The sequence below is a fragment of the Diabrotica undecimpunctata genome, chromosome 3 (genome assembly GCF_040954645.1).
Source record: "Diabrotica undecimpunctata isolate CICGRU chromosome 3, icDiaUnde3, whole genome shotgun sequence".
In the NCBI taxonomy this organism is placed as follows: Eukaryota; Metazoa; Arthropoda; class Insecta; order Coleoptera; family Chrysomelidae; genus Diabrotica; species Diabrotica undecimpunctata.
The window spans coordinates 65,888,686-65,911,026 of NC_092805.1; the positions used below are offsets into that span (position 1 = coordinate 65,888,686).

The 22,341-nt window shown below is 31.7% G+C and overlaps 1 protein-coding gene across 2 annotated transcripts in view; it reads right to left on the reverse strand.

The window, feature by feature from the left end:
* Window positions 1-22,341, reverse strand: part of LOC140436873 (very long chain fatty acid elongase 7-like) — a 221,611-nt gene that overhangs the window by 77,006 nt on the left and 122,264 nt on the right. The window contains exon 1 of one of the 2 annotated variants that reach the window (XM_072526032.1): window positions 20,626-20,760. The exons of the other annotated variant lie outside the window; for it this stretch is intronic. The gene's annotated coding sequence lies outside the window, so the exon portion shown is untranslated. Of the gene's footprint in view, window positions 1-20,625; window positions 20,761-22,341 lie in introns of those variants that run through there. 2 annotated transcript variants of the gene reach the window in all.

Here is a 22,341-nt window from a genome sequence, read left to right on the forward strand (position 1 = left end):
GGCTGGATGAAAGAAACATGGTAAACATAATGATGAAAGGAGAGAAAAATGGAGAAAAGTACACTGTCTCATTTCTTGGGTGATGAATAAGAACGAGCAGGAGGACAGAGGAGTAAATTAAACCAGGGATCTGAAATCTTGTTTGTTTTTTCTCGAGAGCCAAGAATCCGTAAGTACCAAAATTAATTTATGGCCTCCCCGAAATATTTTCGTTCTTTTGATTTCTTTGGTAATGGGCAATTCTTACATACTTTTTTTTTAATTTACGGTGATAGGTACTATAGTTATTCTTCTTTTAAAATAACGGGTAATAAGTTTAGTTGTTCTTTGAGTGGCAAGACCACTATTCTGAAACGGTGGTTAAGGTTTTAGCCAGAACACGGTTAATCCGGCACTACCCTGGGGTCTTCTGGCCTAGTATCCTACTCAGCCAAAAGATGATACGTAAAAAAGATTTCCTCCACCGGACCGCAAATTTTAACAACTTTTGCCTGGGTGAAATTATTTTAGTGTATCTCATGAAGCCATGAGAATATATCAAAAGAAACCGAGCTTTTCATTTTGTCTATATAGGCTTTGTAACTTATTTTTTTTTTGTTAAACTTACTAGTAGAATTTATAAAAAAGGTCATTTTTTATTATTAATTAATTATAGTCTGAAAACAATTATATAGGGCATTCTTTGTTTCTTTATAATTTTGAACATACTTAATTAAATGTTAGTAGTGAAAATCGAAACGTCAAAATAAACAGATTTTAAACAACATACATATATAATTGTTCCTCTTCTACCGTTAGGTGTAGAGAAATTTAAAACAAAAATTGTGGTTAATTCTCAATTAAAATAGTAAATAAGATACTTATTTACTGTGTAGGAATAGTCATTTTTTTTTTGGTATTCCCCATGTATAATGTATTTGCAATGCAATTACTATTTTCTATCGGTGTTAAATATGATGGATTGTGTGATCGTAACAAATACCAATCAAATGTAATCGTTACCTGTGCAATAGTAAATAATAAATTAAAGTTTATTTCATATAATTTTATGTCTAAATTCTTAGCTGAAAAAGAAAGATCATATTATGATATCCGATGTATTAAATAAAGATTAATTATTATTGTGTATAGCGGAAAATATTTATAAGAGTGCTGGTTTTTTGGGTAATTGTTACTGCAAAATTTTACTTCTAATACTTTTTTAATGCTTTTTGCTTAAATGAAATGTTACCACCCTCCGCCTCTTGGCCGTAATTGAACCGACGAGGACAATCTTCTTAAACAATGTAGAACATTTCTGAAATTATATTATGAATTCTTAATCCAATTTAATATTATTAACGAATTAGTTTCTAATTGTGTCTACTATTAAAAACCTTGAAATAGTTTACAAATAAATGTTTAATATTGCTCGTATTTCTACTAGTATGAGAAAACAAATAATGAGAACTAAATAGAACTATAGCAAAAAATATAGTTTTTAGAAATCGAGTTGGCTTGGGTCAAATTTAAGTTAGTTCTTTACATGTTCTTAAATGGACTAGTTTATTGGATGATATAAATAAATGAATAATAAACCCATTAACGCAGACACAAAGAATCGAATTATACTTATGCTTGGATATGGATATGGAGAAAAAACCAAAACAAGTCAAAGAGAATATATTTTATCTAATATAAAATGTCCTAATATGCCTACCACAAAATCCACTGTCAGTAAAATTGAGAATAAATTTAGAAAAAGTGAGCACGTAAAGTAATTCACTAATAAATTTTAATCTATACCTTGATGTATTATTAAGTGTCGTAGAGAAGCCTCAAATTAATTTAAGCAAATTGCAGCTGATACAAACATTTGTGACAGGTCTCTTTGCCGTCCACTAAAAAAAGAGAAGTATCATGCGTATAAAATTCCGGAATGTCCGGAAAATTAATGGGGATGATTTAGATTGTTTAATGCAGTTTTGCAAAGTAATGCAAGATTTATATAATCAAAATTCTCGTTTTATTCGTCCCTTTTTCTGATAAAGCAATCTTCTTTTTTATAAATTTTCACAAAATGAACTTATACCCACTCACGGATATTTTTCCAAATAAAAATCAGCAAGACGGTACACCTCCGAACTTTGCACTTCCTGTTTGTGATTTTATAAGCAGATGTGTTTTTAAACAGAAGGAGATGGAGTGGTAGATAAGGAACCATAAAGTAGCTCCCAAGATCTTCACATCTTACACCACTTGATTTTTGCTTATGAGCTTACTTAAAATCAAAAGTTCACATCGATCGACCACAAAATTTACAAGATTAAAAAAATAGAATTAGATTTAAAATTCGTGATATATATCCAGCAACGATCCACAATGATCAAGAAGTTGATTTTAGCGAATCTGAATATTTAATTTAAGCGAAAACTATTTTTTTCTGTTTTCTGACAGCAGTTAATTCTTGTTAAAATAAATAATTAATTTAATTCAAAAATTAAGTATTTTTAGACACCCTGCATAAATAATTAAATAAATATTTATATGAGTGAATATAGAAATGAATAAACTTTTTTCAAATGAGCTAGCACACTATCCCTATTCTCGTTTTTAAAGATCATCGGTTACGTCATCAGGCCATCGGTAACGTCGCTATATATATATATATATATATATATATATATATATATTATATATATATATATATATATATATATATATATATATATATATATAAACAGGGGAATCTCTCGGGGGAACCTGTAACCCTAGAGAGCGCGTCCCCAGGTGGCGGATAGGGGAATGCCCTCACCGGCCTGTTTGCAGCTAGGCCGGCGGGTAGGTGGGAAATAAAATACCACACGCGGACCAACAGGTGGGGTAGATAGGACTCCTAAGCCGTAGAGAAGGCAACTTATCTAAGAGAAGGATACTCTGATTTAAAACCCTGGTCCTCCAAGTTGGGGGTTGAGGCATCGGGTCAACTCCTCGATACTCGGAAAAAATGATCAAAGTTAAAAATTTCAGCAAAAAGCCTTGGAATTCGGACGGATTAAACTATAAACGAAATTCGCAAAGAAAATGGATTATGAATTTGGGTGCTTGGAACATACAAGGAATAAGGACAAAACAGGAGGAGGTCTTCCGTGAACTGAGTAAAATGAAACTAGACATCTGTGTATTAACTGAAGTAAAGAAAAAAGGAAAAGGAAATGAAAAGATAAACGAATACCTGCATTTCTATAGTGGCGTAGAAAAGAGCGAACGAGCTAAAAGGGGAGTGTCTATAGCAATACATCAGAAACTGAAAAAATGTATTAAATCATGGCAAGAAATAGATGAAAGAATTATCCTCATGGAAATTAAGAAAAATGGCCATGAAATAGTGGTAATTGGAACATATGCACCGACGGATGACTCAAGGGTTGACAGCAAGGAAGAGTACTTTAACAAGTTAACAACTGTTCTAGCCACAATTAATAAGAAGAAAGAAATTTGGATCTTGGGTGATCTTAATGCAAGAACTGGAAAGAGCTCCGTAAAAAGATCAGTAAAATAATAGGGAGATAAGGAGAAGACATTCTGAACGACAATGGTCAAAGATTAATAGATTTTTGCGAGGCACATTCTTTGAAAATATTAAATGGTTTCTTCCCCCATAAGAATATACATAAATTTACATGGAAGCAGCCTACCAGGAATTTAAAATCAATAATTGACTATTTCATTGATCGTAAAGATTCTAAACTAAAAACAAAGGACGTGAAGGTGTTTAGAGGGCCAGAATGTGGAAGTGACCACCATATGATTATTGCAAAAGTAATGGTGACATTTAAAAGAGAACAATCAAGTCACAAAAATGATGAAGTAACAGACATAGGAACAACCATAGAAAACATAACATATAACCTGGAAAGCTTTAAACAAGATTCGACAAAGTTCTTATATAAAATTAGAATAGCTCAGAAAATAAAAAATATAAAAACAAAGGACTTAGACCCTGAAAGTCTGTATGAGGTAATTAAAAAATATATTCATGAAGCGGCAAATGAAGCACTGGGAAAAGTTGAAAATCGGAAAAAAGGAAAACCTGAATGGTTGTCAACGGAACTAGAAGAGAAAGTTCTCAAGAAAAAACAAGCATATCACATATGGCTTCAATCCAAAGATCCTCAAGACAGAGAAATATACGCTAAATGGAATAGAGAAGTTAAAAAAGACGTGGATAAGGCGAAAAATATAAACTGGGAGGCTAAGTGTGATGAACTGGACAGATTTATGGGTGGAACAAAAGTGGCGCAAGCTTGGAAAACATTAAAGCAGTTTAGGAAAAATGAGAAAAATGAAGACAACATTTCTCTCATAAAGTTAAATGAATGGGAAGAATATTATACTAAACTGCTGAAAGAGGATAGAGTAGAGTACAGATGGGAAAAGATAAGGGAATTAATAGACAACAGAGACGAAAGACAGGAAATCCCTATAATAACATTATCTGAATTGACGGAAACCTTAAAAAAGGTTAAAAACGGAAAAGCCGCAGGGCCTGGAGACATTCCCATAGAGCTGGTTAAATATGGGCCGACTGCACTTTTAGAATTAATAGTAGACCTTTTCAATAAATGTATGTGTGGAGACCAGGAAATTCCTAAAGATTGGAATAAATCTTATATAAGCTCCATATATAAGAGAGGGAATATAAGAGACTGTTCCAATTATAGAGGTATTAGTGTGACGAGCTCTGTGGGCCGGTTGTACGGCAGAATATTAAAGAAGAAGGTTGAAAGACAGATACAAGATATTGAAGAACAAAGCGGCTTTCGTACCGGGAGATCCTGCCTTGATAATATATTTATCCTACGACAAATAATTGAAAAGCGTGTCGAAAGAAGTAGAGAGACCCATTTGGTATTTATAGACCTTGAGAAAGCATATGATAGTGTCCCGTTAAAGAAAATGTTTGAGGTCCTCAAAAGGTCCGGATTGGATTCGACGTATATCCGAGCGATATATAAATTGTACGAAAATGCAGTTAGTTGTGTAAAAATTGGAACCAGAACCTCAAATGAATTTAAAGTCACTAAAGGCCTAAAGCAAGGATGCTGTTTGTCACCGACACTCTTTAAAATATACGTCCAAGAAGCATTGAGGAATTGGAGAAATAAATGAAGATTTATGGGCATCGAAGTGGGACAAGAAACTCTGTATACATTGTTGTTTGCAGATGATCAGGTGGTGGTTGCAACCGATGAGGAAGATATAAATTATATGAATCGAAAATTATTTGAGGAATATGCCAAATGGAGGCTTACTGTAAACATAAGCAAAACAGAATATTTAAAAATTGGAGGAAATACCACAGATCTAAGGCTTGAAAACGCAGTCATAAAAGGCTGCAACCAGTATAAATATCGAGGAAGCATCATATCAGCAGATAGCAGAGTTAAAATAGATGTACAAAACCGAATAACCCAAGGGAAAAAATGCATCCGAATACTGAATTCATTACTGTGGTCTAATAAAATAAAGATGCATACCAAACTTCGCGTATACAGAGCAATTGTAGAACCAATTACCACATATGGTGCCGAATGTTGGACGATGACAAAGAATGAACGAGATAAAGTAGACGTTGTGGAAATGGATTATCTTAGAAGGTCATGTCGAGTATCGAGAATGGAAATAATCAGGAATGAGAAAATACGAAACCGTACAGGAATTAGAGATACTCTTTCAGATAGAATACAAGGAAGGCAATTACAATGGTATGGTCACGTGATGAGAATGGAGGATGAGCAGTGGCCAAAGAAAGCCTTAATGTATGTTCCGCCAGAAAGAAGGAAAAGGGGAAGACCACCAAATTCCTGGAGAAGAGAAATTACAAAAACAATGCAATCTAGAGGCTTATAAGAGGGAGATTGGAGAGATAGGAAAAGATGGAGGCTGAAATGCGGGAAGCGGCAATCGCCGTAGGACCCCCGTTATATGATGATATATATATATATATATATATATATATATATATATATATATATATATATATATATATATATATAATTATAATTTAAAAACAAAAGATTCTGAAACTGTTTTCTTGTAGAATGTCCAAGTTAAATATTAGGTTTTAATGGGATTAAGCCACAATTGACTGTAATGAAAATTACATTTTAAAAATTGTTGTTTGCACAACTCTAAAGTGTTATTTTCTATATTAACATAATATTTAACTTAAAAATAAAAATCGACCTATTCGGTCTATTAGCAATATTAAAGCAATAAAAATACAGACACAAATATCAACGCCCTGAATGACATTAGGTATACTAGAAGCTATAGAGAAAAGCCAGAACATAAACAGCGAAAAGAAATCCTATAACGAAAGAATGAATCCACAGAAACAAGAATTAATGAAAGAGGAGAAAAATGCAAAGTAATAGAAGTAAAAGACATCATGAGAGATAAGTAAAAAAATACAAAAATCTCTTAATGATGAGAAACTAGCAGAAAAGTTAGGAACGCATTCAGAAAAAAAATAGTCAACCAAGAATCGGAATTGATCTCTGATATATTAACAGACGAAATAAGAAATGGACTAAAGAAAATGAAAAGAAATAAAGCGCTGGGAGAAGATAATATCGTTATAAAAGACGTAAAGATGGGGAAGACTGACTTTTAAAAAATATAGAGAAATTGTTTAACTTATGTCTGCACCAAAGTGAAACACCTACAAGATGGCACAGTGCATTTACCATTTTATTACACAGAAAGGGCGAAAGGGAGACCTCGAGAATTACCGACCCATAAGCCTGTTAAAGAAACCACCTCTACACATTATTCACCAGAATAATAACAAATAGAGTGGAAGCAAAATTAGATTTTCACCAGCATATGAAACAGGGAGGTTTTAGGAAAAACTTTTTCACTAACGACCATCTCCACTGCAAAGGGATTATAGAAAAATCCATCGAACACAACCGACCATTGGTCTTAGCTTTCGTAGAATTTCGCAAAGCTTCAATACGATAGAAATTAACAGCGTAATGAGCGCGTTGGAGGAACATCGCATCGCATAGATTATCGGTACTCCAAACTGATCGCGAATATAACAAGAATACAACCATTACTGTAAGACTGCACAAAGATACAATATCTATCAAAGTCAAAAAAGAAATTTAATAAAATCTACATACACCAAACAAAAAATTTTTAAAAGATTATGAGAAATATATTTATCTTAATCATTTTAGCTCTAATTAAAAAAACATGTATATATTTTAAATCATATTAGAAGAGTAGGTAAGATGTTTTAGATTTGATTTTAATTATGATATGTTTCACCTACTTTCTTGTTCCTAAATATGTGTACCGTAGTTTCATTACCACTGACTGAAATAAAATCTAAGAAATATTTAAAAAAAAAGTTAATTGAGCAGCTTTAGTGTGTAGAAATTAAATTTATTTTTTGTTGGGAATTTGTACTAGTAAAAAGTACTATTACACACTGAAGTTGCTAAATCAACTTTTATTTAAACATTTCTAATATAATAATATATATATATATATATATATATATATATATATATATATATATATATATATTTATAGTATATATAATCAAAAACCTTTTTACCATATAATGCTGTAAGGTTACTAGTAGAAAGGAAAGTAAGAGTTAAATTACCGACGTATTAATCACTTTTGAAAACATTTGGAGATATGTACATTAAACTATAAGAATACTGAATACTAAGTCCATTGAAAGAGTGAGTAAATTTAAATACCTGGGATCGTGGCTTTTTGAAGACTGGGCATCGGACAGGGAAGTAAAATGTCGCATTGAGCAAGCTCGACAAGCTTTCGTAAAATTCAAGAAGGTACTGACTTGTTCAGAGTTCGATCTTCAACTGAGACTAAGGTTTACTAAGTGCTACGTGTGGTCAGTGCTGCTATATGGCGTAGAGGGCTGGACACTCAGAACGTAAACAAATTAGAAGCTTTCGAAATGTGGCTCTATCGCCGTATCCTAAAAATACCATGGACAGCGAAAATCACAAATATAGATGTCCTTAAAAGAATAAACCAAGAACGCCAACTTTTCGAAACCATCAAGAAAAGGAAAACGGCGTATCTAGGTCACATCATGCGAAATGAAAAATACCAGTTCCTCCAACTTATAATCGAGGGTAAAATTGAAGGCAAGAGAGGAATGGGACGCAAGAAAATGTCCTGGCTCCGAAACATAAGGCAATGGACAGGGATTAACGACATACAATCTCTGATACATATTGCAAGATATAGAGAATTAATGGAAAATGTGATCGCTAACATCCATTAGTGGATTTGCATCTAAAGAAGAAAAGAAGTACATTAAACACAATTATTTTTTTATACAGAATTGTACAAGGAGGACATTTTTCACGCTCATTCCTCAGAGCGACTTTATTGTGACACACAAGACAAACTATAGTAGAAACCCTCAATTCAGAAGAGTGATATCATAGTTTAAACGCGGAATATCCTCAAATTTAAATGTACACAGCGGCCCTCGAAAACTGCCTGTTTTCTCGATTGCAATTTGCGTTTCCTCATAAGAAATTACAGAATATATAAAGTAGTATATTTATTTGTGCTTCTCTATAGTAGACTTGACCAGAAGTTGTTGTACAGTGTAGCCAAATCTTGTTCACAAGTAGTAATTATGGTCATACAAAACCTGTATTCTTCCACGCAGCGATTATTACCGTCATAAAAATACCAAAAAACATGATTTTTTCAATAGTAAAAATTAAGCACAAAATTGTAATAAAATAAATTTTATTTATATGTTCCGTTTCGTTTCGTATTTAAATTTATAAAATAAAAATCGATATTTTAAAACATTATTTTTCAATCGTTTGGCAATGTTGGAATTAGCGAGGGAACTCGGTTTTACAATTCGGATCCAGACATGCAGTAAAACTAGTTTTTATTATTTTTTGCCCAAGAAATGAACGAAGAAAACATTGGTGTTTCTATGGGTAAATAGTGCATGTGTTTTTGTGAGTATATTTTATGTGATAAGTTTGTAAACTTATTGTTGTCAATACTGTTTTATCAATACTGTATTGTAGTATTGATAAAACGTGTTATAGATAATAAGAGTGTTATAGTTTGTCGTTTTATAGTAAATATTTAGTTATATTCTTTGAAATTATTGTATATATAGTATATATCCAGATTATTGAAATACGATGGACGAAAAACCGAGTTGTTCCAAGAGAAGACAGCAAAATTCTGATGTGGATTCCAAGAATGAAAAGCCGCAAAAGAGACAGAAAATGTTAACGTCCGAAGAGAAGGTAATGATACGAAACGTTTATGAAGGAATTGTCGGCAGAAAAATGGCATTAAACGTTAGCCAAGCGGTCGACATTTGTAGCAGTTTAACTAAAGTATCCGTTAGCTGTATTTATCGTGTACTTAAAAATACATCGGAAAATAAAAAGCAAGAAAAAGGTAAAACTAGAGGTAGGAAAAGCATTGTTTTGGATGACGAGACAAGGAATATTATACGTCGAAAAATTCATTCATTTTATTTTCGGAGTGAAATTCCAACACTCAAAAAAATTTCTCAAGAGCTCGAAAATGATGACTCTTTACCCAAGATATCTCGTAGGGTCTTAATCAGGACCATGCACGAAATGAACTTTCGATACGTAAAACGCAACAGAAAAAGTATGCTATTAGAAAAAAATGAAATTATTCTGTGGAGAAGAAAATATTTAGAAAAAATACGAAAAATTCGCAGCACTGGATGCAAAATATATTATTTGGATGAAACCTGGATTAACGAAGGTCATACAGTTGGAAAAGTTTGGCAAGATTTAAATGTAAAAAGTAAACGCGAAGCATTTATAGAAGGCTGGTCTACAGGATTAAAGGCTCCATCAGGAAAGGGACGGCGTTTAATCATCACCCATATAGGAAGTGATACAGGGTTCCTTGATGATGGTTTGCTTCAATTTGAGTCGAAAAAAACAGGTGATTATCATGAAGAAATGACTTCTGAAGTATTTGAGCGCTGGTTTAAGAGAATCTTACCAAAATTGGAATCTGGGTCTGTGGTTGTTATGGACAATGCGCCATATCATAGCCGCAGACTAGAACAATTACCGACGACGGCATGGCGGAAATGGAGAATTCAAGAATGGCTTACAGAAAAGGGGATTGCATACGAAGAATCAATGCTCAAAATTCAACTACTTGACATTGCACGGTTAAGGAAAATTGAATATCTTAAATATGCTGTAGATGAAACTGCAAAAGATTATGGTGTCAAAGTTCTGCGTCTACCACCTTATCATTGCGAACTTAATCCCATTCAACTTATCTGGGAGCAAGTGAAAGGAGAAGTAGCACGCAATAACAAAACGTTCAAATTAAACAAAATTAAGAAACTTTTGATTCAAGCAATCCTCCATGTAACTCCAGAGAGATGGGCTAAATGTATAGGCCACATAATTAAAGAAGAACATCGTATGTGGGAACTTGACACTCATATCAAAGTTTTACTAGAGCCAATTATAATTACACCAGGTGGTGAAGATAATGACAGCGATAGCAGCAATGCATCTTCAGGTTTAGACAGCGAATTATATTTTCTAATAGTTTAATAAGAACATCAGCATAAAAATACCAAAAACAAAAAAAAAACGAGAAGAACATAGTAAGTGTGTATAGTGTTTGTGTTTAAACACATCAAACATTATTTTTATTTTGTTTTTATAGAATTTTATTTTGTTTTATAGGATTTTATTTTGTTTTGTTTTATACTGTTTAAGTGTTTTGTTCATTTTATTTAATAAGACAATATGGCTCTTGGCTAAAAGTCAAAAAGACGTTTTAGCGTAACTTCCGCGACAGCCGGTTGGTATCAGTAAACTTTCTGCAAAATTATTTCTTTTTTATAGCTTTTTGTTTGTGGCATTCTGTATTTTTAGGAGAATGTAGGGAATGAGCCACAAAATATTTATTCATATGTTTATTTATTGACGTTTCGATCCCTATATCCAGAGACCGTTTTCAATTATACAAATGATAGTACTATTTATTTTCTATGGCTTTTCGCTTGTCGTTCTGTATTTTTAGAAATAATGTTGGGAATAAGCCACAATATATTTATTCAAATGTTTAATTTACGGACGTTTCGATCTCTATAAAGAGACCGTTTTCAAACATACAAGTGACAGATATATTTATTTTTCTATAGCTGCTTGTTTGTGGCATTCTCTATTTTTAGGGAGAAGGTTGGACATAAGCCACAATATATCTATTTACATGTTTAATACATTGACGTTTCGATCTCTATTCCGTTTTTAAAGATAGAAAAAAAAGAAAATAAACAATATAAGATTATAAAAATATATAATAATAAACAAATAAAAAAAATATTACTATCATTTATATCTTTGAAAGCGGTCTTTGGATATAGAGATCGAAACGTCAGTAAAAACTTGTAAATAAATATATTGTGGCCTATTTCGAACATTAATATTTGAAAAATAAAATATAATTAACGTTAAAATAAAAGTAAGTGTACGTCACTGGATTTCCAAACGGCTTTTCGCATTTCTGGGTCTTTAAACGATGACTCACTCTCTCAAATAGTGAAATTATACTTTACCTACGGTTAGATAGGTGGGCAACATATAGGTACATACATACAAAAAAATATGAATAATTGTTAACGGCGGCGTTACAAGTCGTCTGTCTCGTCTGATATTTCTACCAAATTCTGATCTATTTTTAATATCAATACATATTTAAATAATATTCGACAATTACTGACTTAAAATCTGTTTGAAATTTGTGATTATTAGAATTATTTTTTGTGATTTTCAGAATTATTAAATGTATATTCCCAATTACTTGTATCACATACGTCTTTTAAAATTCATTCATTTATTCTCGTTTAGCGGTAAACAATGCAATAATAAAATTGATCATCATTTTTCTTAGACAATTTGCTCTTAAAAACTGCAAAAAAGGGCATATGCTATTAATAAAGTTGTTGTCAACTTATATTATTAGCATATATCTTGCCAAGGCAAGTGTCATCATAAAAGCCCAAAGATCTACAAAAAATACACCAATCATAAAAGAATACATCGTGAATATAATCTCAACTCTTAATGTAGAATTTTTGTTACCTACACAAAAATGACAAAAAAAAAATGCAATAAATTAGAATATTACACATTTGCTGCGGAAATAATAGTAAATTCATGTTTATATAGAAAAAACAAATCAATAGTCAATAAATTCACAAGAACATATCGGACGAAAGAACCAAGGGCTGGATAGGAAGAGCCATGTTTTGAAATTAATGTAACTAGTATTACCGGACAAATTCACATAGAAAAAATTGCGACTTAAATGTTTAGGAGTAGAGTTATGCATATTATGCAAGACATAATAAAAAGCAAATTTTATAGAAGAGTTAAAGTATATTGTATAAAATATATAAAAACATTTTGTGCGTTTGTGTCTTACAGATTAGACACACGAAAAGTGCTAATCTATATTGTTTATTATACTGTTTATAGGTAGTCAGATGAGTTAAGTTATTAGTTAGGATATCAGTTTAAATCAGCTGTCATCTAAAGCCCATATAGAGAGCAATGCCCAAATTGGGAGTCTTACGTTGCCATACAGGGTATATGTTAAAAAATTTAACACCAAACCAACTTATTAACAAAAACGTAATCAATAAAAAATTTTGTACCATTTAAAGGGTTGTTAACCACACATTTAGTGGCTTGACTCATGTTAACCTGGTAAATGCACTGATAATGGACTTGTTAGTCCGAAAATGCTCTGTAATGTATCCCGAAATATCTTTTTAATTGTATACCTTTTATAAAAGATTTTCTAATAAATTTCTACTTTAGTGTAAATTAGATATAAGTATGAGCCTAGTAATGCTTATACAAATAACAAACGTACCCACTGCAGACAAAGAAAATACTGTGATTGAAATATTTTCCCAACGTATATTATATGTATAACATAACATTTTTATTCCATAAGTGATTTCCACTATTTATATAAACAGTATATATTACAAATAATTTTTTTGCTATGACAAAAAAATACGAACTTATTGTTTGTAATATATACTGTTTATATAAATAGTGGAAATCACTTATGCATCAAATTATCGGCATCATTTAATTTACTTTGTACCACATGACCTAAGGGGTACACGTAAACTCATCACCAATTACCATAAATACCCTCGGACATAGTACCTACAAACTCATCACCGCCATAAAAGTAGGGTTTTCGAAATAGACCCTAAGAGATTGGTAAACTGATCACTGGCCTACCTGCAGCCTGGATCAGGTATAGACCATAAAATCCCAGCAAACTGCTAGTTTTTGTTAATTTCACAGAATAATCCAAATCCAGATGTCTTAAATGCAACTGTAATTTATTGGTTTTTATTTGGGAATTCCACAAAATTCTATTGATAGCTACCTAAAATCATGCGAAAAGAAAAATTTCTCTTTATTTGTCCTTGTTTCTTCAACATGGATAGTGAACTGCTAATTTATTACGTCCTGAGCCAACGCGGACAAAAATGATGGTTATCAATAATTTCAAATTTCAATTGATTGCGAAAGACTCTAAAAAAATCGAATTGCCTTTTGTGGACTTGTGCGACGAAAGGGTGTAAGGCTAAATCTCATACAACTGGTGAGTAGAAATGTTATACCGTTTTTGTTTAGTTGTTTCGCACTGGTCAATCCTGATCAAACAGAAAAAAATCAGTGCAATTAAGTTCTTTAAGTTAACTGTATAAGATATTTCTTGTAGGCAAGGCATAATATTACTTTGTTGCTGTAGATGACCTTTTCTGATATTATATTTTGAGATTTCTAATTAAATTGTTAAAGTCACATTGTATATATATATATATATATATATATATATATATACAGTGTAGGTAAAAGTTTATCGTCGGTATTGACCTTACGTGAGATGGAGTGAGAAACACCTGTTTAAAAAGAGAGGTATATTAGGTCCGCCCTTTAAATATCGCCGAAAATACATGAGTGGAAATAATAGAAAAGGGGAAATTCAACGTTGCCAAGCTTATTGGTTTTATTTGACCTGTTGTCTTTTTAGCATTTGAACAATGTTCTAAGATAACAAAATTTGGCCAAAATGGATTTAAATGCTTCTTGTGGACGGACTTTCGGCTCTCAGTAATAATGTAATCTTTGATTCTGCATTTAAATTTTTCAAAAATATTTGTTAGTTTTCTCAGGATTCGAAAAAATGAATGCATTTAAAAAGCATTGGCCTGAAATTTTGCGCCTACAGCTCTTAAAACCGATTTCGTAAACAAGTAACTATGATTGTTTAACAGTAGTTTCAAGTAAGAGAATACCTACATAAACAAACATAATGACTATTATCGTTTATGTGTATATTTATTGAAGTGAAAGAAACTACTGAAGAATTTAAAAATTTCCGCCAATGATGCCATAAAATTTAAAGCTTTGCACTAATAGCACACAGTTTTTAGCTTTCCTATTTTTCAGATATTTTATATGTACTAACTGTCCAAAATCGTGTATTATTTTCAAAATAGTCAAATAACGCCAAAACGGTAAGACTTAGACCGAATGTATGCTTAACAAATTATCTCGAGAATTCAATGAGAAATATAAAAATCCAATGAAAATCAAATAACGAAGTTGGGACTACTTCCGATATAAACAAAAATAGCACATATTGACAAATATTTTCATTTTAAAGTTCACTATCGAAATCCTATGCAACTAAATTTTTAGATCTCAAAACCATTTAGATTGGCAGATACGTCTAATAGGTCACACCGTGAGACATATTAATATCTCAGTTAAATTTTAAAGCAACTTACTTAAAATAATTTATGTTTTTATTAAATTATCACATAAATGAGAAGTATAACAGGTAAGAGGCAATCTTTCGAATTAGAAACCAGGCAAAAATCCCGGTGATGAGTTTACCTATCTGAGGTGATGAGTTTACCAATCTCCAAAGGATGCCGGTGATCAGTTTACTATATCTCCGAGGGTCTAATAATTTTATGAGGGGCTATATTGTGATGAGTTCGTACACATCCGACCTAAGGATGCGTTGCAAATTTTAGAAAGCGAAACTGGTCGTTTTGGGTAGTAAAATTAAATTGATTGTGAGTAAGTCTAATTTATTTCGTTTACTCTTTTTTCAATTTAACATTTTGTTTACTTAAGCTAATCAATACCTATCCTAATTTAAAAAGTCCGAAATTAACACAATAAAATTAAACCATATACATATCTACACACATGTCCAAAAGTTTGGAATACGTATAAATAATATACCTACGCCTATGGTGGTTTTAAAACTGTTGTTGATTTTTATTCTAAAGCATTTTTAATAAAAATGATAAAAACTTTGAATCATTTTTGTATGATTTTGGTCACATTCAACTGATTAGCGTATTTACACGTTATTTCAGTCTTTGTTTAAATTTAAATTGAGCCGTTTAAAAATACCTAGAAAGGTGATATCTCCTTTTGATAGATCTAGAGTAATTGCTTTGTTACAATAGAGCTTTAGTCAAAGTTATATCGCGAATATTGTTGATGTTACTCAGAGTGCTGTATCAAAAATAAAAAAAAAATCCAAGATACAAATGACGTCAAGGATCGTCCCAGAAGTGGTAGAAGACGATGTACAACAGCAGCACAAGACTGGCAAATAACATTAATAGCTCGTTGAAATCGTCTGGAATCTACAAGTGGTATATCCAAAGAAATTTCTAGGCTTCAAGGATTTAATATTTTACGGCAAACAACAACACGCAGACTAAATGCGGTAAATTTGTATCGTAGAAGACCGCTACGTGTTCCTAAACTAACCTACCAACACAAAATAGTAAGGTTGCAATGGGCTAGAGAAATAGTGCATCATGGTCCGAACTGGAATAACGGGATGTTCTCTGATGAGTCAAAAATTGACTTGGTATCTGATTCGCGAAGAACACTGGTTTGGAGGGCCCCAGGACGACAAGCCCGACTAGAAACAGCCCAACTGCGTGTCCCATTTGAAGGTGGCAGTATTATTGTTTGGGGTAGTATTATGAGTGGTAGAGAAGAGTCACTGGTGCTGTGTACATCTAGGAAGTTTTAAATCCTGTCGTACGTCTATTCCGCAAGAAGAAGGAATATCTACATTACAGTGTCCTCCGAATTCCCCCGACATGAACGTTGTTGAACATGCTTGGGACATTCTCAAAACACGCATCAAGAAGCGAAACTTTTAAAATTCTTTAAAATCGCTTTAAAAGCGATTAAATGATCATTTAATTTCATTTAATTAAACTTTGTATCGTGACCTGAAGATGCTTTGCATATTGTAGAAAGCGAAACCGGTCGTCTGATTAGTTAAATTAAATTGATTGTAAGTCTAATTTATTATTTCTTTTACATTTTCTTGTTCTTCGCCCCATTTCCATTTTATATTTTTCTTTAAAAGACTGATCGATGCTAATTCCTTTGGACTGATATCTGGGATGAGCTTTTTAAAATAATTTATCATTCCAATGAATCCCCGTAACATTCTCAAATTTGTTGGACGGGGATAATCTTTAGTGACCTGTATCCGATTTTCTGCCAAACTTATCCCATTTCGATCCAGTTTAAAACCTAAATAGATTACCTCTCTTTGAAAGAATTTACATTTTTCTATATTTAATTTTAAATCAGCCATATCTAATGCTTCAAGTACAATTTTAATATGTTTTAGATGACTTTCAACATCAGGTGAAACAATTAACAGATCATCAATATAATGTACTACAAATTCGTCATGTTTATTTAAGAAAGTATGTAATGCACGAACTAAAGCTGCACATGCACTCTGCAAACCGAAAGGTACTACTCTAAATCGATAAACTACCCCGTCGATGGAAATCGCTGTATAATCTCTACAATTTTCCGCAAGTGGTATTAGCCAAAAACTATGCTTTAAATCTATTTTAGAAAAAATATGTGATCCCGTTATTCTCCCGAAAATTGATTCTATGTCCAAAGGTGTCTCATATTGGCAGACAGTATATTGATTAATATTTCGTGCATCTAAACACAATCGTAAATCTACATTACTCTTTTTAACAATAACAATTGGCGATATATTGCGAATCGCATCTTTCTATTATCTTATTCTTCACCATTTTCTTAATTTCTTTATATACACTTTGTCGATACTTATATGGAATAGGATAATTCTTAGCGCCTAAGGTTAGATAAATTATTCATTTTCAAGGTATGTTCATATTTCCGGGCCACTCTATTCTCTTCATTGATCAATTCTAGATAATCTGACAATAAGTTCCTTATTTCTTCTTCCATTCCTTCTCCACATATTATTTCTGCTTCTTTTTTATCAGACTGATCACACACATTTATTTCATAATAATTCTCCTCTTCTATTTCATCCAAAACTACCATTTCTTCTATTTCTTCACTTACATATTCGCTTTGAAAATTCGTTATTTCTTCCAAATCCTCTTATTTAAAATTCTCTAAATTTATTTTTACATCTACTTGTTCTTCTCCATTTTTATTACATTCGATTGCTTCAAATTCTTCCAAGTCTACCTTTTTCGGTGCAACCCAAGTATTTCTATTCCAATGCTGAACTGTTCTCTTATTTTCATAATCTCGAGGCTTTTCGTTCATGTCCATCTTTTCCGATCTCATATCATTTTCCTTATCCTGCACCTTTACTAGGTTCACGCTTTCTTGACTTTTGTTGTCTTCGTTATCATCTAAAAATTTTCCTATTATTCTAATTGTATCCTTCATCATATTTTTCAGCAAAATTTGTATTAGCCTTTTTGTCCTCCAATTCGTCAGCTCCCACAACCATATCATATTTCATATTGTCAATCACAACAAAATGCATAAAATAGTAATTGTTTTCAAATTTAACTTTGACTCCTATACCCTGATTAATAACCGTTAATTTCTTATTATTCGCGCCCACAAGGGTAACCCTCGGAATTTTATATATAAACTGATTTAAATTCAATTCATCTATTAAACATTTATTTATTAACGAAATTTTTGATCCCGTGTCAATGGGTATCTGTAACTTTTTACCTTTAATAAATCCACCAACCACAACTAAATTCAATCTTTGATGTTCTACTTTATTTTCCGTTAATTTAATAAATTCGCGTGGATGACAAAAAATTCCGAGTTTGCTGTGATTCTTATTTAGTGGGCGCCTTCGTGAAAAGACAAACCGTGAGATCTGTTGTCTGCTGGTCTACCATTTTGGATCTCTTCTTCATATTCATTATGTTCTGTTGTTATCTGATTTACGTCTCTTCTTTGCGGTCTATGGTTTCCAAAACCATTTCGGTCATCTCTGTTGTTATGGTATTGCCCGCTTCTATTATTGTTGTGATAATATTCCGTGTTTCCTTCATTTGCTACTGGTCGGTTGTGATTGTACATGTTATCATTTCTATTTCGTCTATGGTATTCATTATTATCGCTGAATCTATTTTGTCGAAAATGATTATCAAATTGACCTTGTGGTCTATTGACTTGATTGTTATTTTGGAATCTATTCGTATGTGGTGTTGTTCGATTCCAGTCGTGACTTCTCCGTTTTTTCTCTCTTTTCTACGTGCTTCCCGCACTTGTTTATATTATGGTAGTTTTGTAGCAACACATGATCTTCCATGGTCTCATCAAAATGACGCGCTATCAAATCCACCAGCTGTTCTTGCGAATAATTGTATTCTAAATTTTGTGCATTGTTATAAATCTGTAGAGCGTATCTTTCTTCGGATAGTCCTTTCTTTTCATCGAATTTTCCATTTTGTAGTTCATTATTAATTTCCATCTGTTTTGTTTTTCCCCAAAAATATTTCAAAAATTTCGTCTCAAAATCCTCCCATGGGACTAATGTGTTTTCCTTGCTTTCGAATTACAGCGATGCTCCATCTGTTGTTACTCCTTATTGTTTCTTTGCAGCCTTCAAAATTTCCGGTGTGTTGAAATCTATTTTTAATTATTCGAATGAAAGTCACTGGATGTTGTTTTCTTATGTCCCCGCCAAATTTTATCTTAATGTCACTAGAGGTTTGTATGATAACTTCTCGATTTTCCCATACAAAAGCTCTTTTCCCTATTTTTTTTATTGTCTTTTGGATTTCTTTAATTTCATTTTTTGTTTTTTTGACCTTATCTTTTCGTAAAGCTTTCTCCAGTTTCCATTACACGTTCTTTATTCCCTCTTGTATCTCTGCGTGTTTTTTTCTTTGAGAGTTTCTATTTGTTCATGTAAAATTTCTATTTCCTTCCTCTGACTTTCTAGTTTTATATATGTTTCTTCCGCTATTCTCTAGACTTCCTTTTGTATTTGTTGTAGATAAACTTTCACTTCGTATTCATATTTCTCTAATTTGTTTTCTATCTGACTTATCAATTTTTTATTTTCTTCCCTAATTTCATCTTGATGTGCTTTCATCATTGTTTTTTTTCTTCTTGCTGCGTTTTCATCACTGTTCTATTTTCTTCTTGCTGCGTTTTCATCGTCATCATTAATTTTTCTAACATTCCTGTTTCTTGTTTCTCCTCAAATGCGTTATCATTTTGTTCATTATCAGATATATCTTGAAAAACTACTTCTTCCTCTTTGTTATCCTCTTTCCTTTCCTGCATTTTACTTTGTTGCCTTGTAACCGATATTTTTTTTACCAAATTTTACCAGTATCCACAAAAATCTCTTTAAAAAAAAACCAAAGCAAACTTTTCACTTCGATCAAAGTTTTCCCAAATTTTATAAAATATACTAAATCCCTCAAATAAATATGTCCTTTAGAATGTTTGTAAGTTCACAGGTAACAATTATTTAAAATTTAAGAGAAAAAGAAGAATATCCAATCATAAAACATATACGCTTCTATTCCTGTTCTATCTCACACTATTTACTAGGTATTTCTTCACAGCCCTCTACGTTGGGAGACAGTTAATATGATATTGTAATTTTCAAATATCATAAAACAATAATTAAATTAATTATGATCCAATTAGCTAATTAAAACAAAAAAAAAAAATTTAATGAATTTTATTACGAATATGTGAATATGCTTCTTATTTAGGGTTCCTATTTGAGTTCAAAAAGTACCTTTACCTTTAATAGTGTTCAATAAGAAGAGAAGTAAAAGGAATGAATAAAAGAAACTCAAATTTGTGCAATACAATTAAAATATAATAGTAAAATAAACTTTTAAAAACGGTTTATACAACTAATGAAATCCCTTAGAAATAAATGTTCCCAAATCCTATAGATTTCACATATACAATTACAATAGGAAAAATTTGTCCAATCTATGGTCTCGTCTTAATAGATTTTTCTCTGCACTTTATGAAAATTATTCACTTTAATTAACTTTCTACCGAAAAACTCCTTCCCTAGTTCTGCTTATAAAAACAGTACTGTCGATCAAAATAACGTCCTGACTCACGTTTCTATCTCCTTTTTGGATTGCCCCTATCTGCTTAACTACGAATCTCTCCGGGAATAATATAATAATCTGTTTGTACTTACAAATTTTGCACCCTGTTCATCAGGCAATTCAGCTTTCATAACTTACTGATACTACTATTTCACAAAATCTATACTTTTCTTTCAACGTTAAAAAAAAAAAACACACTTGTCGGTTTGATCTTTCCTCACTTGCCGTCCAACAGCAGATGATCCCTTTTTCCGCTTCAAAATTATTTTCGTCTCTCAATCCCTTCCATAATTTTCTGTTGACCAATCAACATCCTCGACTCAATTCTCCAAATGATAACACTTTCCAATTCTCATACTTGTATACAAAAATATCAGACAAAAGACTTTTTACTTTGTACTAATTCCCTTAATGACTTTTTTCGTGGTAACCGAAAATAATCCTTTAGAAAATGCAGGCAGATTTGATATTTCAATATAACATTTTGTCTACTTAAGCCAATCAATACCTATCCTAATTTGAAAAATCCGAAATTTACCGTAAATCTAAAATTGAAAAAGTCTCTTTTCTTCACAAAACAATATAAGTTCACAACACAATAAAATTAAACCATATATCTAAATATGCTATAATTATAACATGGTTTTACAAATTTTTGTGTCTTCTTCTTTTTCTCTATTAATTATTCTTTATATACATTTTAGGACCATATCAATGTATATATATATATATATATATATATATATATATATATATATATATATATATATATATATATATATATATCTATATGTATATATAGAAAATAGCTTTGCTAATGTAAAGAATCTTTAAATATTATATAAGGTTAATATTAATTTAAAAAAGAATCACTATATGAGAAATGTATGCATCCAATTTGCAGCAATGAGATTAGAAGACCCTGACGTCCCAGAGAAACAATTAACATATCCAACTAACAAATGCACAAAGGAAGCTACAGCTACCTGAGAAAAGGAAAGTCAAATCGTTAAGAACTTTTAAAATAAAAAAAAATGATAATGCGAGTAGATAGTAACAAACTAAGGTAAACATTAGTGGCGGCCATGGCTCAGTAACTAGGTACTGGCTTACCAAGGCGGACTGTCTGGGTTCGATCCCTACACAGACGCCAGAAATGTTTCACTTTCTAATTTAAGTAAGCCACCACCGTGCTGCGGAGGGCACGTAATGCTCTCGCTCCCAAGTACGTAAGTAATCGTTAATACTAAATTCTGAGCCAGAAGGTTACACGAATGGAAAACAATAAGCTAATTTGCCACAGAACGACCGGTTATAACAACATAATCCGATAATCCAAAAAAAGGTAAAGTTTATCTGCATATCTCGCAATATAGATAAAAATATAGGTATAGAGGTAAACACAAGTTTATTACTTGTACCTCTAAGTGTAACGTAAATATTTTTCAATTGTTTTTAAATTTCTCCATAAAAAGGGAACACGCGAATGTGCCACGCTAATTTTATTTATGGTGAACATTCTAAATAATTTTAGTTATTTAATATTAATATATAAGTTAAAATAAAAAGTAATTGTAATAAACTCCATTCGGTTGTTAGTAATATTATAGCAATACACATGTAAATATATTTGTATAATTCTTTAAAAAAATCTACAATAGTCCTTTCAATAAAATTTTGTTTAATTTAAATTTTAATAGAACACAAGTCAGTTTAAACTACTTTATTATAAACCGGTAAAGATCTTGTACACTTTCAAAATAACTGTCTTAAGTTATACAAGAATAATAATATACGAGTGTACATGC